Here is an 8,509-nt window from a genome sequence, read left to right on the forward strand (position 1 = left end):
CTCAGGCGGGTTTTGGGGAGGGGAGTACCGATATTGAGAAACCTGCACTTGAAGCAGCACAACATGGTAGGCTAGAATGAAAGAACAAAGCCAGCGCAATACATTTCATCCCCGAAAATCATGACTACTTACTCATCCCAAACAGTCATTCTGCAAGATGCAAAGTGCTGGCATATTTAAAAACCAGGATCAGATAAAGCTATTGTCCTCAGCAGAAGTAAGACCAAAACCCACCTGTGCACCCACAGAACCTTTCCCTTATAGTCCAGTTTTCCATATCTGTCTTTAAAAAGGAAAAAAACAGCCGCTCCTTGGCTTCCAGATGTATTCATGGGATATTCCAACTTTTCCTGGCATAGTGATGCCTGTATCTGAGGATTACAGTGGACTGGATAACTGGATTAACTGGATAAAGGATGTTATAGAGGCATTGGTCATAAATGCCAAAGCATTTCTTAAACTGTTTCCATATAGATTATAATTTTAGGATGGAGACGCACATTGTTCTTAAATGATTCAAGGAATCCCTTATGTCCCAAGGTTTCCAAGAAAGGGGAAGAACCTGTTAATAGATTGCTGTGCTTAATAACTGCTGAAAGGCATTGCATGGCAGTTAGCCAGGACTGCCCTTTTTTCCTGAAGGAAATTAGAAGCTGCTTTCTGTTATTATGCAAGAAAAACACCCAGCCAGGTCAGTCAACTCCGGGATAAAAATCTTTCTGAAGAACTAATGGGACCCCCCCTCAAAAACAGTTTTCATCTCATTTTACAGGGAAATTCATAGATGTTAGGGTCGGAAGGGACCTCAATAGATCATCGAGTCCGACCCCCAAATCATGAGGTCAAAAGGAAAAACGTTTAGCACAATGAAAGGCAGCTATGCCAACCCCCTTGGGGAAATGAGAGATCAAGCAAAGTAAGCAATTACTAAACTTCACCATTAATAATTACAGTCATTAGGGAAACTTCACTCAAAACAAGTCTTACTCTGTTTGGCTCAGCGTGTTAGGAAGGCTGATGTCTCTTGCCTGCTTGAGGAAGTCTCACCCGGTGCAGTGCCTGCCAGGTGAATTTGCAAAAAAAAAAAAAAATATATATATATATATTTTCCCCCCCCCCCCAAGCATGGAAAGGAGGACTCTAAAAAGCAAGCTACTTGGATAGATACAAAGAGCCTAGTTACCTGCAGCGCGTCCGTCAGCGTGCGGCCACGCAGTCCTGGCTCCCAAGGCTGCCTCCAGTGTTGGACTGATGGAGCTGACTAGTACACGGGGAATTTAGAGCCCTCAGGAGTGCTGCAGCCACGTGACCCCGAGAAAAAAGTGCCCTGCTCCTCAATTATCAGGTCCTTTCCTTGCAGTGCCGCCGACAGCTCACAGGATAACGAGCCGGTGAACTAATGAGAGTCAGAACGGTACCCCTTCCAGGGTAAGAATCACAGGCTGTTCTTCCCACCTCTCCCCGAGACAAGGTGTTACAAGAGAGTCTCCGATGATGTACAGGTACATGCACGGTCTATAGAAAACGGCTTTGAAACTCACTTTGATTACAGCTGGGGGGTGGAAAAAAAACCTCCTAGTCCCAATTCCAAAGGGCAGGAGAGCCTTGTTGGTCTCTGCATCCAGAGAAACACAGGTTGCAGTTCAGCATGAATAGTCCAAGTCAAATTGAACAGGACCTACCCGTGAGCTTATAGAGGGGAGCACTTTGGCTTGCCTTGATCCGAGCAGAAGGGCACTATGTGCCTGTAAGCTCGGCTAACATCTCTCCCAATGATACAGTTGTTCCAGCAAGAGATCTCACCCCCCCAAAAAACAAAAAAAACCCCTCACTTCTCCTTAATCCAGGACAAGGCATAAAGACCTTGACGGTCACGTTTCTACCTCAAAGCTCTCCATAGGACCGAGCCCTTGCAAGGCTGTGTTGTTCCAAAAGTCACCTGTTGTGACAACAATGACAAACCCGTCGGGCTTGTAATTCAGAGGCCCAGGAAATCCCAGTTATTGAAACACATGAAGAAAGTGCTGTCTTTTGCAAAGCCTTTGTGTTGCCTAGATGTTTATGCTGGCAAATGAGTTGTTCCCAAGGAGGTCTCCCAGTCATTAGTGCAGAAAATCACTTCATCAGGGAGAAAGCAGAGAGGCAAAATTGGAGCCTCTTTTAGTTAAGCGCTGTGCATGCAGAAACGCAATCCATGCCTTGAAAAGCACATGGCTCAGGCAGACAAGAGGGACAAAAAAGGGGAGAGACGGGTGCACAAAAGCAAAGTGACTGAACAAAGGCCCAACAAGTCGGTGGCACAAGCAGGAACAGAAACTAAATCCCCTGAACTCCCAGCCAGGTCTGCTACAGCTACAGAAATCTTACTATATTTGAATGTGAAGCAGACCCTTGGTCAGAAATCATTATAAAAATGTCCAACCTTGGAGCGCACAAATACGAGATAGTTATTTTGAACTATAACCGCACTATTTTTAGCGGAGACAGATAAGAGCTCCTTGAACCTGAAGTTACAGAGTAAGAGGACTGCCGAGAAGTCAATATGTTAGCGCATTAGAGATAACACAGAAAAGCTTAGTCCAAAACCCTGCCAGATAAATACAGCTATGAACCAAATCAGCAGAGCTCCATCCTCCTACTGGAGATCCAAGCTATTAGACCACAGAAGGATAAGAAGTCTCTCACATGGTAAAACTCGCACAAATTTGACAAAGAGCTCTCTGGCCAACAGCATTAAATACAGTAGCTGAGTCTTTCTAGAGTGCTTTTCATCAATACATCCTCAAAAAGCTTTGCAAAAAAATCAAAGTCGCCCATCATTACAGGGGAGAGACCTGAAGCGACTGATCAGATATCTCCTAGCAGACCAGGATGGAAATAGAAGCGAGAGCTGCATGCCCCAGTCTAGCACCCGATACAGCAAAGCTTCCCTACCTCTTCTCAGAGAGGTAAACTGGACTAACGACGCCAGCTGCGATAACGGAGAGAGCACCCACTACAGAATTAAGCAAGAACTATATATTTAGACGGCAACTAATGCCCCTTATCTGTGTTCTATAAAATGTGAACATTTATGGTGCTATAAAGGCTTATAAATAATACCGGCGGTGTCAGCATATTTGTGGCTTTACAGCTCTTTTGCAGAAAAGAAAAATGCCTAAACTAATCAGACAATTCAGGAGTCTACAGGGCAACTTGGACCAATACCTGGACTACAGAAAGAGGCAACGATTTCTGATATTCTGTAGGATCCCCTGACAAAGGCCGTGCATTTCTCTAGAGGAACAGAAAGCAAAGTGACCTCACGGTCAATGCTCAAGGCTCCTTCAGTGTAAAGGGTCTTACTCATTTTGGCCACAAAGTTCCCTGCTTTCCGCAAATGTAGTGGCACCCCCTTCAGCTCCACAGGAGAAGCAGACTCCCAAAACAGAGGCGTGGGGTTGGTTCATGGGCTGGATCCCACCTGGAGCTGGCATACAGGATCAGTCTGCACGACTCACAGCACTGGTCTGGCCTTGGTCCATGGATCCAGCTGCGTGCTGGCCCATTCCCATGCTCCAGCCTGAACCCCGTGCCCAAACCTGGCCACTAGTGGCCATCATAGAGGACAGTCTGGTTGTCCTCTGTGGATACAAAACCGGATGCCTTTAGGTACTCTATTTTTCTCTTGAAAAGAAAAATAGAGGACATAAAGTCATCAGGTTTCGTATCAATATAAGACAGAGGACAACCGGACCGTCCTTTATGATGGCCACCCTACTGGTGCACTAGATCGTGCCATCACGTAGCAAGGCCACATTATACAGCCTGCAGCAGGGCTCCCCATGGGTCCAGAAATTTGGCAGCAGGAGAGTGCCAACACTGCCAACACTCCCCCACTGCCAAATTTCCAGCTATGTGGGGAAAATGGCTTTGCAGACTGGATCTAGCCTGTGGGCCAGAGGTTGGGGACCACAGTCTTGCGGCATCACCTCCTTGGAGCAGCGGAGTCGGAGTCTCTGCTCTTCCCTGGAACCTGCAGTACCGAGACCATAATTGTAGCTTCTAGTAAAAAAAAATCATGGGTGGACAAAGGTTCAGAAATCTTAGCTCCACATCTCACATGCCAGCAGGCTCAGATGGGATCCATTAAAAAGCCTCATCTTCGGAGATAACCCAGTGCTGGCCGAGTACAAGAACGGAGACTGTATCAACAGTCCCACCTAATGCTGCTCTGCATGGGCATGGAGAAGATCACAGCACAGTGGCAATCCCAGCTGGACTGTTTTCCAGCACTGTCTGCACAGCCAACCTGGACATCCCCAGGAGGTCTGGCCTGCTTCCCACCAGCTGGACCAATATGATGGAAAACACTTCTGGCAGGAGCACTGAAGCAGGGAAACACCACATTTCATTTGCCTATTGTGCAAAAATAAAACTGGACACCATAGGCCCTGTCGCTGTGCACCATCACACGGCATTGCATGGTTTTTGGCTGTAGCCGTGTTGGTCTAAGGACGTAGGTAGGCAAGGTTCTTTGGGTAGATGAATAAAAGGCATTACATGCCTTTTATTCCTAACAGCGAGGCGGAGAGGACTCTTTTGGGAGCCTCTATAAAAATCAAAGACATTAACTGCTACTCATCCACTGTCACAAATACCGCTAGTTGATCAGGGCCTGATTATCACACCACAGCATCCTTTACCTCCGCTTGCAGCATAAGGAGGAGCTGTAAAGGCCCTTTACTCTATAAGAGAGATGTGAAAGCACATGGCTGAATACCTGAGAATTCGGGTCTCCAAGCTTAAATAAAAAGACATGCAAGGGGAGTACGGAGAAGCGAACCCAAGTAGTGTCTTAGGAAACCGCAAGGACAAGAGCAATTGCTGGACACTTGTAACTAGGCAGAGCTACCTGCTGGGAGCCAGGGAATTTTAACGAGCGACTCACCAATGTTGCAACAACTAGCACATCTCGGAGTCGGGATGCAGAAGACTTGCGTTAGCAGCTACTGCCACTCCACACTGCTGGCATCAAACCCTGGCAATAAAACGAACAGTCGTTACAACCCGGAGGTATGCATACGGTCAGATGGCTTTATTATCGGGTTTCTTATGCAGCATTTTCAATCTGCCGTAGCCCAGCCTTCTCAGCCAGAGCTTCACATGGATCATATTAAAAGAGGACGGAGCGGAAGAAAAGCGCTTCTGAACATTACCCAAGCCCGTGCCTATTTTTAAGCAGGCAAGTAGCTACATACACCACTTCCTTGTTTCAGTAGGTTGTCAACGCAAAGCCGTAAAGATGCTAGATGTGATTTCTTGACCCAAGTGAGAAGAGGAAATAACGTTCTGGCTGGGTTTGAGTCCGGGTGCGGGGAAGGAGGGGAGTTCTTGGGTGTCTCTGAGCCCTACAAAAGCTTTGAACATAACTGCAAGTCACCACCGCGGCTTCAGGAGCCCGGAGCAGAGGGAGAGGAGCAATTGAAAACAAAACTCTCAGCGAATTCGGCTGACACGAGCCTCTCCCTTCTCTTCCAGGAACCGAGGAAGCTGCCTCTCTCAAACGTGAGTTCTTTCCCGTCTCCTGCCTTAAAAGAGGAGGCATTTTACTCAGCTCTCTCCCTTGACTAATGTAAGAGATAAGAAAAAAAAAAAAAAAAAAAGTCTAGAGGGTAGAGAACAAACTAAAACCCCCACGTATCTAACTGTACCACAAGGTGGATTGAAAGCCTTCCACTTACCAGGTTTTTTAGCCCATCTTTATAATGGGTAGAACAGATGGATCTATTTGTAACAACTGAGCTTCCCAATTTTTGTCAATTTTGCATTGGTCTGGTGTGGTTTAACTATCTTTTGCTTACTATAACGCCTGATCATTTAAATCACCTTAAAACACTGGGTTTGGAAAGCAGAGTAACTGGATTTGGGGTTTCCATACACCACTCTTAATTTCTCCCAGCTCTTTTGCTATTCTACCCTGGGTACTTTTTGATCCATATTTTGAGCAGTGGCTCTTGTTCTAGGTGCTCAACGTGATGACTTCAGACCCATTTTTTTCCTGGCTTCTGGGCATCCTCTAACCTAAGTGAAGCTGGCAGCAGCAGCTCAGCTTCTGGGGAAAGCAAGGAGCAGGCCCAAGTTGCATCTCAAGAAACTGCGACAAGGACTAAAAAGTCCTCCCAAGCAGGAATCAGGGGAGTGCAGGTAGAAGAGAGAACAGCCCAGCTCCTGCTGGGCAGCTGGAGACTGAAAAGAAAACCTTGCTAAGCCTTTGCTGGAGCCTTCCCTCTCTCACCATTGCCAACTTTTATTTTAAATAAAATAAAATAAAAATCACAGAATACTTTTAGTCTGTCTTACCTGACCCAGGGCACCCCGACTAGCTGGATGACTAGCATTAAGTCAGGGGTGGGCAAGATACAGTCCGGGGGCTGGATCCAGCCTGCCAGGCCATTCCATCTGGCTTGCGGCGCCCCTAAAAAATTTGAAAATTAATATTCATTTGCTCCTAGCTGCCTGTCAAAGATGACAGGAGCCAGGGGCAGTAGGACCCAGAGGAAGCTAGTGGCAGGACCCAGCAGTAAGGTCTGCCCAGCCCTTACCCCCAACCAGAACCCCTGCCTAGCAGAGGCTTCTGGCCTGGGACCATGGGGCTGTTCCTGCTTCCCTGTGCCGAAAAGGGAAATACAGCCCTCAACACAGTTTGCCAAAACTCAGTGCGTGTCCCTTTGCCCAAAATAACTGCCTGCCCCTGCATTAGGTACTGGCATCCTGTCACTTGTGCCTTCATGGTAGCTGCTCCAGAACTTTAAAAAAAAAAAAAAGAGTTCAACTTTATCTCACAAGAATCTTTGACCTGCCTTATCTGGCTGGACTTTTGTTCCTTTTCTATCTTGCAGCTTATATTCCTCATGCTCCAGTTCCTCCCACCCCCCAAAGCCCACAAGTGCAGGCTGTTCTCAGGTGCTGCTGCTAATAACCTGCCCATATAGACATTAGATCAGCCATTTGTCTGCTCTATACAACCCTTCAAAGCACGCTATGGAAAACACTTCCTCAATTTTGCAGTGGAATTGTGCACGGAGTAAAAAGCACGTGCCTTCTCCTCCCAACTCCCACCAAATAGGTACTTAAATAGCAGCACCCAAGGCTGCGCTATGTTTGTAGAGATTTTGAGAAAGGAAGGATGTACAGAAATTAAAAAGGGAACTCATGGGGGTAAATCCTTCCTTCCCATCAATTCTAGGCATCCTTTCTCAGCAATAGCAGAATGTTTCACAATGTGAGGTTTCTAAATTGTTTGCTGGAAAAAAAAGAAAAGAAAGGCTCAGTCAGGACATGGGCCTTTCCTTTACAAGAGTTTACCCAAAATGCGCACAGTACAGGATACTTTCAGCCAGGCCCAGAGAGCAGACAAGTCCATAGCATCAACAGGACAGCAACACCCAGAGGAGACAGGAGTCCGTGTTCATAGATCATTGCCAGTCGAGCAGGGAATACGAGTAGGTTGGACATACTCAAAACATCCACACGCACCCCCAGTTTATTCCCTTACATGCCCATGAAGTGCCATCTCTTTGTACAGCATCCTTCCTTACTTTGTCACCTCTCTGCTAGAAACAGGACCATGCCCAGTTCAGGAATTTGCCTTCCCCTCTTAGAAACCAGAGGCTGAATGCCCAGAAAGAAAAGCAGGGTGCTTTTCGATCGTCTAGTCCTCTTCTTCCATAGAGGAGAAAGGCAGCTATTTATATAGTACCCCCAGGATGAAAGTGGTCTTTTTGCAAAGCAAAGGGGCGCTGAGCTCTAGATAGAAAGGGATTGTTGCACAGCTTCAAAATCCCCATCAGGTTGCATGTACCAGGAAGATGCACCAGGGACGTTGCAATTCCCTCCTCCCTCCATACCCGGGATCACAGGTGGCCAACTTGCAACTCCAGAGCCACATGCGGCTCTTCAGAAGTTTTCATAGACATCAGGGCTGGAAGGGACCTCGGAAGATCATCGAGTCCAGCCCCCCGCCCAAAGGGCAGGAAGTCAGCTGGGGTCATAGGATCCCAGCAAGATAAGCATCCAGTTTCATCTTGAAGGTGTTCAATGAAGGTGCTTGAACCACCTCCGGCGGCAGGCTGTTCCAGACCTTGGGGGCTCGGACAGTAAAGAAGTTCTTCCTTATGTCCAGCCTGAAACGATCTTGAAGTAGTTTGTGAACGATCTTGAAGTAGTTTGTTAATCTGCAAAGATTCAAGGAGATGCATATTAACTCCTGAAGAGCCGCAGGGTGGCCACCCCTGCCTTGGATTGACCTCTTCTATTCATCAGCATCCTCAAGCCAGGCAAGAAAAATGTTAAGATTTAAATGTGTTAAAAAATGGGTTGAGTTAGCCCAATGCCCCACTGGGAACACGCACAGTTTCTGTGACGGGGCAGGGAAAAAACAGCCTGCAGGACACCCATATTTTCATGGCAAAAGGAGGAGTGCTCAGACTTGGTGCAAATGTCTCTGAACATTTCTGGAGATCCTGCT

At 47.0% G+C, this 8,509-nt stretch overlaps 1 protein-coding gene across 1 annotated transcript in view; it reads right to left on the bottom strand.

The window, feature by feature from the left end:
* The window catches only part of VDR (vitamin D receptor), a 75,436-nt gene that overhangs the window by 61,058 nt on the left and 5,869 nt on the right, over nt 1-8,509 (bottom strand). Inside the window, exons 2-3 of the mRNA XM_025212269.1 lie at nt 6,343-6,457; nt 4,931-5,020 (exon numbers count right to left, since the gene is read on the bottom strand). The gene's annotated coding sequence lies outside the window, so the exon portion shown is untranslated. The remainder of the gene's footprint in view (nt 1-4,930; nt 5,021-6,342; nt 6,458-8,509) is intronic.

This window comes from Alligator sinensis, unplaced genomic scaffold (assembly GCF_000455745.1).
Source record: "Alligator sinensis unplaced genomic scaffold, ASM45574v1 scaffold1542_1, whole genome shotgun sequence".
Classification (NCBI taxonomy): domain Eukaryota; kingdom Metazoa; phylum Chordata; order Crocodylia; family Alligatoridae; genus Alligator; species Alligator sinensis.